The sequence below is a fragment of the Melozone crissalis genome, unplaced genomic scaffold (genome assembly GCF_028551555.1).
Source record: "Melozone crissalis strain CALT ecotype California unplaced genomic scaffold, PUWL_Pcris_2 ptg000052l_1, whole genome shotgun sequence".
Lineage (NCBI taxonomy): Eukaryota > Metazoa > Chordata > Aves > Passeriformes > Passerellidae > Melozone > Melozone crissalis.
Window position 1 is genome coordinate 1,601,645 of NW_026535830.1, and position 12,766 is coordinate 1,614,410.

Here is a 12,766-nt window from a genome sequence, read left to right on the forward strand (position 1 = left end):
TAAGTTCAATGCTTTTGCTTAAGCTATGTCTTGGTAGTCTAAGTGCACCTTCTGGTACACTGACCTTGTTACAACTTACATCATCTGTGGCTAAATAGCTTATTAGTTAATGGTGGGGGGGGGGGGCGCCTGTGAGGAGGGTGACAGGCGGTATGTACGTGCCCCAGGGCCAGCTTAAAGAGGCCTCCATTGTCCCACTTCACTGCTAAATCCACCTTCCAGGAGTTATTTCATACCCCTTTGCCGCTATGTTCTAACTTAGAAAATGTAGCCTATTGCTACCATTCCATAGGCTATACCTTGACCTGTCTCGTTAGCGTGGTGGGGCTATTGAACTCATTGCTGAGCTTTCAGGGGAGGTAAGCTGGTGAAGGCGGTATGTAGGCTGTTTTGGCAAGGAATGGTCGGACATACTGTGGATCATCGATTACAGAACAGGCTCCTCTAGGTGGGTTTGGGGCACCGCCAAGTGTGGTAGATAGGGAAAAGGCGCTGCGGAAGATCTCGCGATGTCATGGAAAGGCAGGACCCTCTGTTCCCCTTAGATAAGAAATTAACATAGGAATGTAGCCTCCCTTAACCGAATACCAGTAACTTTCCATTCCTCACCCAGTACTTTTCCATTCCTTACAAACCATAGGTAAGAAGGACAAACCCCCTTTTGACATAGAGACCCCTTAGACTATAAAACCCAAGAGATGAGATAATAAAGGCCTTTTGACCGTCCATCATATTGATGCCTGCGTGTGTCATTGGCCCGAGCGGCCCTGGAGAGTTTGGGCCGCCGTGCTGATCCTCAGAACCAGGTCGCCTCGCCTTTTATAAGAAGGCAACAACTGGTGCCGAAACCCGGGAAAGCTGCAGCGCCCGGAGAACGGGATTCTCCTGGACAGAGGACGGTGGCTGTGGCAGCAGGTCTGACCACAGCGGGAAGGACGCCTCCGGACCAGCATGGACCATGGAGTCCACAGCGAAGGTTGTAAGTCAGACTCATGAGCAATGGGGAATTAAAAGTGAGCTCAGGAATTCTAATCTTGGTATTGCAAGGGTCCTAGAGCTCGGGACGATCGAACGTCCGGTAAATATATTATATTCGGAAGCGCGGGAGAAGTGCACTGCCACCTCAGCAAAGGACTCTAAGTCCGCAGGCAGTGGTAAAAACCTCGAAGCGTGGGGGAAAGTAGAAGAGGCCCTACGCAAGACGTTAGAAGAACAGGAGACGCGGGAAGCCGCACGTACACGTTTATCAGCTACACCAAAGCTGGGGGTGGAGGCCGCGACGCAGACCGCCTCTGAGAGCAATCGGATTGAAGGCGGGAATATGCCGGGGCCAGGCGCGTTCCGCCCCTTCCCGAGCCCGAGCCCAGACCCCCCGGAGCCCCCAGGAGAACCCCCGGAACCCCCAGGGGACCCCCCAACCTTCCTGCAGAGCCCACCGGGTCCTAGCCCCCCCGCGGAACCATCCGAAAAATCCGCGGTTTCTCTGTCTGTCTCTTCCCCGTCGGTCGCCGATCCGGCGCAGGAGGCAGAGCAGCACGCGCGATCCTTTTGGCAGGGGCTCGCGGAGGAGGCGCGGAACTCCCCCCCACCATATGCGTTTGAAAATGGCGCCGAACCACGTGGTCAGGGTGGAAAGGAGGAGGCGGGGGGCGGAAATGCAGTCAGGCTGCTTAACAACGCATGCGCAGGCGAGCGGGGAGACGGGGCGGCCCCCGCGGAGACGCGTAAGACCAACCAGAGCGCTCTATTCAAATTAGGTCCTTATAGGGCAAGGACCTCCCCCAGCAGGAGGCCAGGGGATCTCAGGGGGTGGGAACGGCATGACCCCCGAAGGGAGGAGCGAGGTCGAAGCCACACAAAACGGCACAGAGCGCCGGAAATGTACCGGCAGTCAGCTTCCGGCTCAGAGTCAAGTAACAGCTGCTCAGACAGCTCGGAAGAGCCAACCGAGCCCGGCTGGGACTCGGAAACCGAGAGAGCAGAATTAATGCGGTTTCAAGCGAAACCGAATAAAGCTTTAAACAATATCGGGAAACAATCACGACACAAACTCACCGATTGGGGAAAATTAAAAGCAGCCTGTGGGGACCGGGCACCGCCAGCCTCCATGCACGCTTCCCCGGTGAGGGTCGCCGGAGCGCGGGGGAACCAACAAAGGGCATATACCCCAGTTAACCCAAATAAAGTCAAAGGGATTTCAGAAAAAGGGATCAACTCAGCTGTAGTACCCACTCTTGTGGACGGCCTTTCTAGCAATAACGACCTGCTCACTTTTGATATTACGCAAATAAGCCGCATGCTTTTTGAAGGGGCAGGGTGGATTGCATTTAAGCAGGAGTGGCAGGACGACCGCGTTAGCCCAGGCTTCGGTGGAAGGCCAGCAACTCAGCGAGCTGTCCCCAGCCGGCACAGCTTTCCCTGGCAGCACCCTCACTCCAAGCACGCCCGAGAGGGACCTGTTGGAGCTGCGGGCAGATGCCTCGCTAGGGACTGTAGATCCTGGCCCCGGGGAAATGGGAGAGGGAGGGGGCACGCGGGCCACACTCAGCCTCCTCCCGCTGCAAATGCGAGACGGCCCAGCTACAGCAACCCCCAGTGGGGCAGGGGACCCTCATACCCTATGCCCCCACAGGGAGCAGTCAACTTTGCAAAATTCTCCACCCCTGTTAGGAAGGGACGTCCTTTCCATGCTCGGATTTCGGATCACAAATTTATCATGAGGGCCACTGCCGTACACCCTCCGCTGCCAATCAAATTGACTTGGAAATCATCAGACCCTGTATGGGTTGAGCAGTGGCCCCTGACAGAGCCTCGAATGGCAGCCTTGCTGGAACTGGTCGACTGCGAACTGCAAAAGGGTCACATAGAGCCCTCCACCAGCCTATGGAACACCCCTGTATTTGTGATCCCCAAAAGGTCCGGAGAAGGCTATCGTCTCATCCACGACCTGAGAGAAGTGAACAAGACGATCCGACCAATGGGTCCAGTCCAGACACTGCTCCCCGCGAACTCAGCCATCCCCGCAGGGCAGCCATGCGCAGTACTGGATATCAAGGACTGCTTCTTTTCAATACCCCTGCACCCTGAGGACAGAGAACAATTCGCCTTTTCCGTGGCATTTCGGAACGGCAAGCAGCCCAGCCTTCGCTTCCAATGGAGAGTACTTCCGCAAGGCCTCGTCGACAGCCCGACCATATGCCAAATCACCGTGGACAAAGCACTGATGCCAGTCCGACACTCCTATCCCACCGCAACCATCATCCAATACATGGACAACATCCTGGTCGCAGCACCATCGACAAGCCAAGTAGATCACCTGGTGTCCACAATCACGGAAACCCTTCAGGCCAACGGCTTCGAGATCGCGAGCGCGAAGATCAAAAGAGGACCCTGCGTGACCTTCCTGGGAGTGGGGACCACAAGCTCCTACGTGACACCCCCCAAGGTGAAGGTCCGTCGAGACATCAAGACGCTCCACGACGTGCAACGCCTGGTAGGATCGCTGCAGTGGCTTCGCAACATTGTCCAGATTCCTCCCGAGGTCATGGACCCTCTGTACGACCTCCTGAAAGGAAAGCACCCCTGGGATCCCAAGGAACTGACACTGCAAGCAACGAGCTCCCTCGACTTCATCGAAAACCAGATGGCCACTGGCACACTTGCCAGGTGGAACCCAGCCATGCCACTGGACCTGTACGTCCACTTTACACCGAAGGGGGGAGTGGGAGCACTGGCCCAAGGACTTGCTGAAAAGGCCCGACCAATCCAATGGGTGGTCCTCGGAAGACCCACTCGTGCATTTTACCCAGGAATCGAATGCATCGCCAGCCTCATCATGAAAGGCAGGAGACTCGCCTTGAAACACCTAGGGACCGAGCCGACAAGCATCCACCTTCCGTTTCGCAAGCAGCCGACCACGGAGTCAGCCACAATATCAGAGTACCTGGCCCTTGCTCTCTCCGGCTTTGGAGGAGAAATCTCCTACTCCTCCAGACCACCCTGGACTCAGCTGCTGACCATGGTCGACATGGACATGCCACCGAAGGTCAAGGACAGACCGCAGCTGGGACCAACGGTCTTCACAGACGCTTCCTCCACGACTTCAACCGCAGCAGCAGTGTGGCAGGCAGGAGAGCAATGGCACTGCGTCAAAGCGAATGACCCCACACTGTCAGTGCAACAGCTAGAGGCAGCAGCAGTGGTTTTGGCGTGCGGACTCTTCCAAGACAAACACCTCAACATCATAACGGACTCTATATTCGTGACAAGGCTCTGCCTAGCCATGGCAGGACCAGGTGTGTCAACATCAGCAGCAGCCCTAATGCTGGAAGAAGCACTCTCCTCGCGACAGAGCACCGTGTCAGTCATCCACATCAACAGCCATGACCCAGTCAAAGGTTACTTCCAGATCGGCAACGACAAAGCGGACGCCGCAGCAAAAGGCGTTTGGACCTTGCAAAAAGCCCGTCAACTGCACGAGTCGCTCCACATCGGAGTCAAAGCACTGGCGAAGAGATGCGAAATCTCGACAGCGGACGCAAAACATGTGGTAGCCACCTGCCCTCATTGCCAGAAGTCACCCCTATGGACCTGCGGGGTCAACCCAAGAGGTCTCAAGCCCTCAGAAATCTGGCAGTCGGACTTCACCTTATGTCAACTGCTGAAGCGCCGAGCATGGCTTGCAGTGACAGTGGACACTTATAGCGGAACGATCATAGCCACACAGCACCCCAAAACCAACTCCAAAACCTCAATTCAGCACTGGCTGACAGCCATGGCTTGGCTTGGTATCCCCAAGCAGATCAAAACGGACAATGGCTCCAATTTCACCTCCAAACTAGTACAGGAATTCGCCTCGAAATGGGGCATCACGTTAGTGCAAGGCATCCCATATAACAGTACCGGACAGGCCATAGTTGAGAGAGCAAATCAGACCCTGAAAACCAAGATAGAAGTGTTGGCAAAAGCAGAGGGCTTTGCCAATGCCATTCCCCCGGGAGATCAGGCACGTATGCTGGCAACCGCTTTGCTGGCACTGAATCAATTTCCTAGGGAGGATGAAACAAACAGTCCCATCCAAAAACACTGGGCCACTCGAACGCTAGAAGAGGCCCCACAGGTGGTAATCAGAAACGAGCTAGGCGAGTGGGAACGGGGTTGGAGGCTGATGCTCACAGGGCGAGGGTACGCAGCTGTCAAAAAGGACGGCAAAATCAGGTGGTGTCCACATAAGTCGATTAAACCGGACCTTCATAGCAAGCAGAATGAGACTGACAAGAATTGCGAGTCTTTGTTTACAGGACACTCTCGTGGGACGCCCTCGTGACGCGTACATCCCGGTTCCAGATGAAAGTGACAGACCACCAAGCCGTCAGGCAGCGCCTGAGAGACCCGCACGGGTGAGACCCAAGCACCAAGGGTGTTTCTGTGTGATTTTGCTGTTGGGGCTTGTTGCCAGGGGGCAAGCCAGCCCAGACCACTACCCCCATCGGCCCTTCAGGTGGGTCATGCGACACCTTAGTAGTGGCAAAGTGCTCAGAGAAATCACCACACCGAACACCCCATCCTTCGTGCTCCGCATCACCGACCTGTTTCCAGGACAGCCAAGGGTAAACCCCTATTCCCCACACGTCACACACTCGTACCTATCCTACTGGTGCCCAGCTTCAAACCCTGGGAAAAGCTACTGCAATCACCCAGGGTGGGGACATTGTGGGCACTGGGGTTGTGAAACCATTGTCACAGATGCCAGACCTTCGGGGCCTGGGTGGGATCCACAAGAGCCCGACAAATTCCTACAGTTCACCTGGGCACCCATTGGCTGCAAAACACCCATCTTCATACCTGGAAACTTCCATCGATATCGCCATAAAATCCCCAAACTTCAGAAATGTACAGACTACAACATGACAGTTTTGCAGCTACATCACCCTAGCTGGGCAATAAGCAGAACGTGGACAGTGGTCCTTCAAGGGTCAAAAGAGAGGGTGAACGTGCAAATTATCAGGCTTCAACCGTCAGCACCCCGAGCGGTCAGACCCAACAAAGTGATTAAAAGCATGCCGAAAGGGAGAAACGTAACCTACCCCAAAACCTTACCTACAGGGGTCAGCAATGTCCCAACCGGTCAAGCGGAAACCTTTCAGATGAGCCGCTTAACTGAGTCAGACTCAGACCCAATCCTTCGTATGTTAGAAGCTACCTTTGTATCCCTGAACGAATCCAACCCTAATCGAACCGAATCCTGCTAGCTTTGTTACGATGTCAAACCCCCCTTTTATGAAGGAGTCGCTTTAAACACTCAGTTTACTCCACAGCCGACGCCCCTCACCAGTGCAGATGGGATACCCCTCGCAAAGAAATCACCCTGAGTCAAGTCACAGGCCGAGGCAGATGCTTTGGCAATGCAACCCTAGCTAGGCGGAAAGGCAATGTCTGCACCAAAATTGTCAAGCCTAACAGGAAAAACAGTAAGTGGGCAGTCCCATCCGCATCTGGGATGTGTGTTTGCCAGCGATCCGGAGTGAGTCCTTGTGTGTTCCTTCCCAAATCCAATGACTCTAACGACTTCTGTGTCCAAGTTCTGATTGTTCCTAGGGTCCTGTACCACTCAGACGAAGAAATGTACCATCTTCTTGAGGGACCCAGCCGGATCCACAAAAGAGAAATATTGACAGGTGTAACTATCGCAATGCTGCTCGGCCTGGGAGCAGCCGGAACGGCCACGGGTGTCTCAGCCCTAGCGACCCAGCACCAAGGACTGTCACAGCTGCAAGCAACGATTGATGAGGACCTGCAAAGGATCGAGAAATCCATCCCCTTTCTAGAGAAGTCGGTCGCCTCACTCTCAGAAGCGGTCTTGCAGAACAGGCGAGGCCTGGACCTCCTGTTCATGCAGCAAGGGGGCCTGTGTGCCGCCTTGAAAGAGGAGTGTTGTTTCTATGAAGACCACATGAGAGTAGTGAGAGACTCCATGGCAGAACTCCGGAACCGACTGGCTCAGAGACAGAAAGACAGGGAAGCCCAACAGGGCTGGTACGAGTCCTGGTTCAATCAATCACCTTGGCTAACCACTCTGATTTCTGCCCTGATAGGTCCATTGGCGGTGCTGTTTCTAACAGTCACCTTCGGACCATGCCTGCTGAACAAGCTGGTCTCATTCGTTCAGAGCCGCCAGGAACGGACCAACATCCTGTTCTTAGGCCGACGACAATTGCTGTGAATTCAACCAGGGAACACTGCCAGTCACAAGATTTTCCGAACTTGTCTGGCAAAAGCTTACTCAGGTCTCCCAAGACCCCTTTCCCTTGTCAAGTTACAACATTATACCTCATTTTAGTACCTATGTATATGACTACCTCATTCATTTGTGAAAAAGGGGGGGGAGATGTGGTAGATAGGGAAAAGGCGCTGCAGAAGATCTCGCGATGTCACGGAAAGGCAGGACCCTCTGTTCCCCTTAGATAAGAAATTAACATAGGAATGTAGCCTCCCTTAACCGAATACCAGTAACTTTCCATTCCTCACCCAGTACTTTTCCATTCCTTACTAACCATAGGTAAGAAGGACAAACCCCCTTTTGACGTAGAGACCCCTTAGACTATAACAACCCAAGAGATGAGATAATAAAGGCCTTTTGACCGTCCATCATATTGATGCCTGCGTGTGTCATTGGCCCGAGCGGCCCTGGAGAGTTTGGGCCGCCGTGCTGATCCTCAGAACCAGGTCGCCTCGCCTTATATAAGAAGGCAACAGCCAAGTCCTTAGAGTTTTAAGCGTTGATGCTTAAAGCATCAGGCAGATGCTTTAGTAGGTGTAAGCATCAAGATTTAGGGCCAGGCATAGTGGGGTATCTAATCCCAGTTTGGGCCCGGGCTTTCGTGGAGTTCAATTAATCGTTGTTCTAAGATCTTCTTTGATGGGGAGGCCTTTTTGGCATCTTGGGCTTGTGACAACTCAGTTGCTTTTTAATCTTAGCTACTTGGATGGCATGTGACCACTCTTTATGCCGTTATAAAGTTAATTTGGGTCTCCTGTATGACCGCGGTGGCTGGCACAGGATTTACCAACCCCGGATTTGCTATGGCTAAGTCAAGTTTACACTCATTGCATAATATTAACTACTGCTGATTACCCGTGGGGGTGGGACAATTGCAAGGTATCTTGGGCTATGGTTGTGGTGAGCCTGATGCCCGCTCCTATCTCCCTGATTGAGGTGTTCAGGGCATCTACACTGGAGCGCGGATACTTGCATGTATACACCTAGCAAAAACTAACAGTAAGGTTAGGACTAAGTCTTTTGTCCTTGCGTGCGTGTGGCAGCCATCTTGACATCTTCAGTGTCATGCTTTCTATAAGCTACAAGGACGTGCAATTTGGTGGATAGTTGGTTGATGGTTTGTCATCATGGCTTGTGGTTTTGTTTGGTGTTTGGAGAGGGGCTAGCTTTGGGATTAATATTATGTTTGTTTGGGGGTGGTTAGGGGAGTGATGATGGTGGCTGGTTATTATTTTTGACACTAGGGAATATAGAGGAAAGTTAATTGAAAGTGTATTGATGGTAAGTAGTTTGGACAATGTAGGGATATGTGGCTTAGTTATTTGAAAAAAAAAAAGTCTAGATAAAAAAATAGATGCATAAAATGGAATTTAAATGTTAATTCCTAGTGAATGATAAAATAATTTATATGTCTGGCAACCATTACACTATCTGTTGTCTAGAGGTAGGTAGCGCGCCCTCCATGAATGGGGTCAAAGTGCATCAGTGCCAAGTTTGCGACGACCTTATCCCTTAGATCATGACATTCTGGGCGTTAACGGATTCATATGCTCGGCGGTCATGTGATGGACATGTCAAGAGGAAGATAACACCTGCTCTGCACTTGAGGGGCTTATTGAAGAGACGCTAAAAGAAAACAAGTGCAAGAGGTCAGTATGCCGAGGTAATGAAGTTAGGGAGGAGTATTCAACCGACCACTTGTATCTGTGAAGGGCAAGGAGGAAGGAATGAAGCAAGTTATGATCCTGAAGTTACAACCAATAGTGCAAAAGAGCAAGTATAGGAGAGGTATGTGATTGAGGGCAAAAAAATAAAGCACATATGACGTTGAGTAGCTCAGTTCTCGTGAGAAGCGCGATCAAAAGATAACCATGTCTGGCTTGGGAGTGCTTGAAGGCTGTTGGCTGAGAATATTACCTAGGAGGTGGGCAAATCCTGAAGACTAGGGGAATTCAAAGGTGTACTGGGACATTCCTCGTTCTCTAGGTTGGGTGTTGTGTACATTAGGTAAGATCCTGGGTCTTTGGGTGACGCTTGCGGCTTGGCCTTGCGGAGAAATACTTGGGTTGTATGGTACCTGAAGCAAGAATGTGCCTGGTAGGTAGGCTGGCCGAATACCATCCGTTTGGGTTTTTGGTGGAAGAGCTTGAGGTGTAATGTGGATTATCCTACATTTCATGAGCTGTCTGATGGGGCAGAGTGCGATGCATTATTATACATACCCTGAAAGCAAGAAGAAAACGTGCTGGGGGGGGGGGGGGGTGTATAAGGGGATGGGGGAGGGAATGAAGGACGTATTTAGGTGTTCTTATAGTTAAATTATGTAACGATGGCTTTTCAGGCCGTAAATCTCAGAGAGAGGCAAAGTGGGAATTTATGATAGAATCTGGTTTGTTTTTAGGGCTGTGTTTTGTTCTAGGGGGGTTGGCGGTTGCATCTAACCTGTCTCCTTACTATGGAGTGTTGGGCTGGTTGTAGCAGCGGTTGCGGGGTGCAGCTGACTAGTGAGTTTGGGGGTCCCTTTTGTTTCTTTAGTACTTGTTATGGTTTATTTAGGGGGAATGTTGGCAGTGTTTGTGTATTCAGTGTCGCTGGCAGCGGATCCTTATCCGGAGGCTTGGGGTAGCTGGGGTGTTGTTGGTTATGGTTTTGGGATGGGGTTGGTTGTGATGGTGGGGCTTGTTATAGGGGGTGTGTTGGGGTTGTTGACGGACGAGGGGATGGTGAATAGTGGGGGTTTGTTGTCGGTCCGCTTGGATTTCAGTGGGGTGGCTGTGTTGTATTCAGAGGGGTTGGGATTGCTTTTGATTGGGGGGGTGAGGGTTGTTGTTGACTCTGTTTGTGGTGTTGGAGCTTGTGCGGGGGTTGTCTCAGGGGGCGATTTGAGCTCTTTAGCAGTAGGGTCAGGAAGTAGTTTAGTTAAAAATGCCAGGTTTGGGAATTGGAGCAAAGGGTTTGAGTCCATTCTTCCTGAGGTGGGTGGTGGGGTAACTGTAAGAAGGGGTTTAGTCTTCAATCTTTGGCTTACAAGACCAATGTTTTTATAAACTATTAGAGTTAATTAAAGTTTAAGTAGCTTGTTTTCTAGGGCAGCCGCAAGGGGGAACAGAACTAGAATGATTGTGAAGTACGTGAATGAGGCTAGTTGGCCGATGATGATGAAGGGGTGTTCTGCTGGCTGGCTGCCTACTCAGGTTAGGATGAGGATGTTGCCGACTAGGGTTCAGAATAGGGTTTGTGATAGGGGACGAAAGGGTATTGATCATAGTTTTGATGTATGTAGTAGTGGGGTGAGGAACAGGATGAGGATTGAGGCGGCTAGAGCTACTACGCCTCCTAGTTTGTTTGGGATGGATCGGAGGATGGCGTAAGCAAATAGGAAAGATCACTCGGGTTTGATGTGAGGAGGGGTGACTAGCGGGTTGGCTGGGGTGAAGTTTTCTGGGTCACCTAGGAGGTTGAGGGAGAATAGGGCTAGTGAGACAAGTAGGGAGAACATTAGTACGAATCCTAGGATGTCTTTGATGGTGTAGTATGGGTGCAAGGGGATCTTGTCACAGTCTGAGGGAATGCCTAGCAGGTTGTTTGAGCCTGTTTCGTGGAGGAAGGTGAGATGGACGAGAGTAAGGCCTACGATGACGAAGGCAAGGAGGAAGTGGAGAGCAAACAATGGGGTCAGTGCGGGGCTGTCGACAGAGAACCTGCCTCAGGCTCCCTTGACTAGTGTTTGCCTGATGTAAGGGATGGCAGAGAATAGGTTTGTGATTACTGTAGCTCCTCAGAATGATATTTGGCCTCATGGTAGGACGTATCCTACGAAAGCAGTTGCTATGAGGGTGAGGAGGAGGATGACTCCAATGTTTCAGGCTTCTTTGTTTAGGTATGAGCCGTAGTAGAGTCCTCGGCCGATATGTAGGTAGATGCAGATGAAGAAGAAGGAGGCTCCGTTTGCGTGGAGGTTGCAGATGAGTCAGCCGAATTGTACGTCTAGGCATATGTGAGCGACAGAGGAGAAGGCTAGATTGGTATCTGCTGTGTAGTGCATAGCTAGCAGAAGACCTGTGACGATTTGAGTAATTAAGCAAACGCCTACTAGATACCCAAAGTTTCATCATGTTGAGATGTTTGATGGTGCTGGGAGGTCAATTAGGGCGTTGTTGATGATTTTGAGGATTTGGTGGTTTTTACAAAGGTTGAGGGCCATTGGTTATTTCTGTATGTGGATATGAGGATGATGAGAATGGATAAGGCGAATGATCCTAAGTAAGCTTTGATTAGGCCTGAGTGGAGGGTGGTGGCAGTTTTGGTTGCTATTAGTTGTAGGCTGGCTAGCCCCTCTGGACCTAGTATTTTATATCAGGAGAGGTCAATTAGGTGGGATGTGATGTTTTCTCCTCCTTTGAGGAAGTTGGTTATACTTAGGCGGTGGGTTAGGGGGTTAAAGTATCCTAGGGATGTTGAGAAGTTTGAGAAGGGGGCTTGTTTTGTGAGGATGAGTGTTTGGTCTATTTTTGAAATTTCTAGAACTAAAGCGATGCCTAGGGCTGTTACGATTAGGGAGATTATTTTAATAGAGGGTGGCATGGTTATTGGAGGGGTTTTTGTGGGGATGATGAATGAGGTGATGAGGAATCCTGCCAGGATGCTTCCCAGCACAAGGCGAGTGATAGGGGAAGTTACTGCGGGGTTGTTTTCACGTTCTAAAGTCAAGGGCAGAATTCAAACGAAGCAGGTCTATACTAGTACGGTTATGCGGATTGTGTGTACCACGGTGAATGATGTGGCTAGAAGGGTTAGGAGTAGGGCTCAAGTGTTTGAGTAGGATGTGTTTAGGCTTTCAATGATTTGGTCTTTTGAGTAGAATCCTGCTAGGAATGGTGTTCCTATTAGGGCGAGTTTGCCGATGGTAAGGCATGCAGTGGTTGTGGGGAGTATTTTTTGGAGTCCTCCTATTTTTCAGATGTCCTGTTCTCCATTTAAGTTGTGAACGATGGAGCCTGAGCATAGGAAGAGCATGGCTTTGAAGAATGTGTGAGTTGAGATGTGGAGGAAGGCTAGTTCGGGTAGGTTTAGTTCAATTGTGACTATTATTAGTCCTAGTTGGCTTGAAGTGGAGAAGGCAATGATTTTTTTAATGTCATTTTGGGTGAGGGCGCACGTGGCTGCAAATAGTGTGGATAAAGCTCCTAGGCCGAGGCACAGGGTTAGGGCGGTATGGTATTATGGAATAGAGGGTGGGTTCAGATAAGTAGGAAAATTCCGGCAACTACTATTTTGCTGGAGTGGAATAGGGCGGATACGGGCGTTGGCCCTTCTACTGCAGCTGGGAGTCACGGCTGGAGGCCAAATTGAGCGGATTTTCCGGTTGCAGCTAGGATGAGACCTAGTAGGGGTAGTGTAGGAGATTGGGATGGGGGAGGAAGTTGTTGGATTTCTCAGGTGTTTCTGGTGGAGCCTAGTCGTGCTATGTAAAGGATAAGTCCGATG

The 12,766-nt window shown here is 51.1% G+C and overlaps 1 protein-coding gene and 1 pseudogene across 2 annotated transcripts in view; both read right to left on the bottom strand.

Annotated features, from left to right (window-relative positions):
- LOC128943645 (zinc finger protein 239-like) overlaps nt 1-12,766 on the bottom strand; it is a 313,995-nt gene that overhangs the window by 164,357 nt on the left and 136,872 nt on the right. The window lies entirely within an intron of this gene.
- Nucleotides 10,337-11,803, bottom strand: LOC128943637 (cytochrome b-like; annotated as a pseudogene).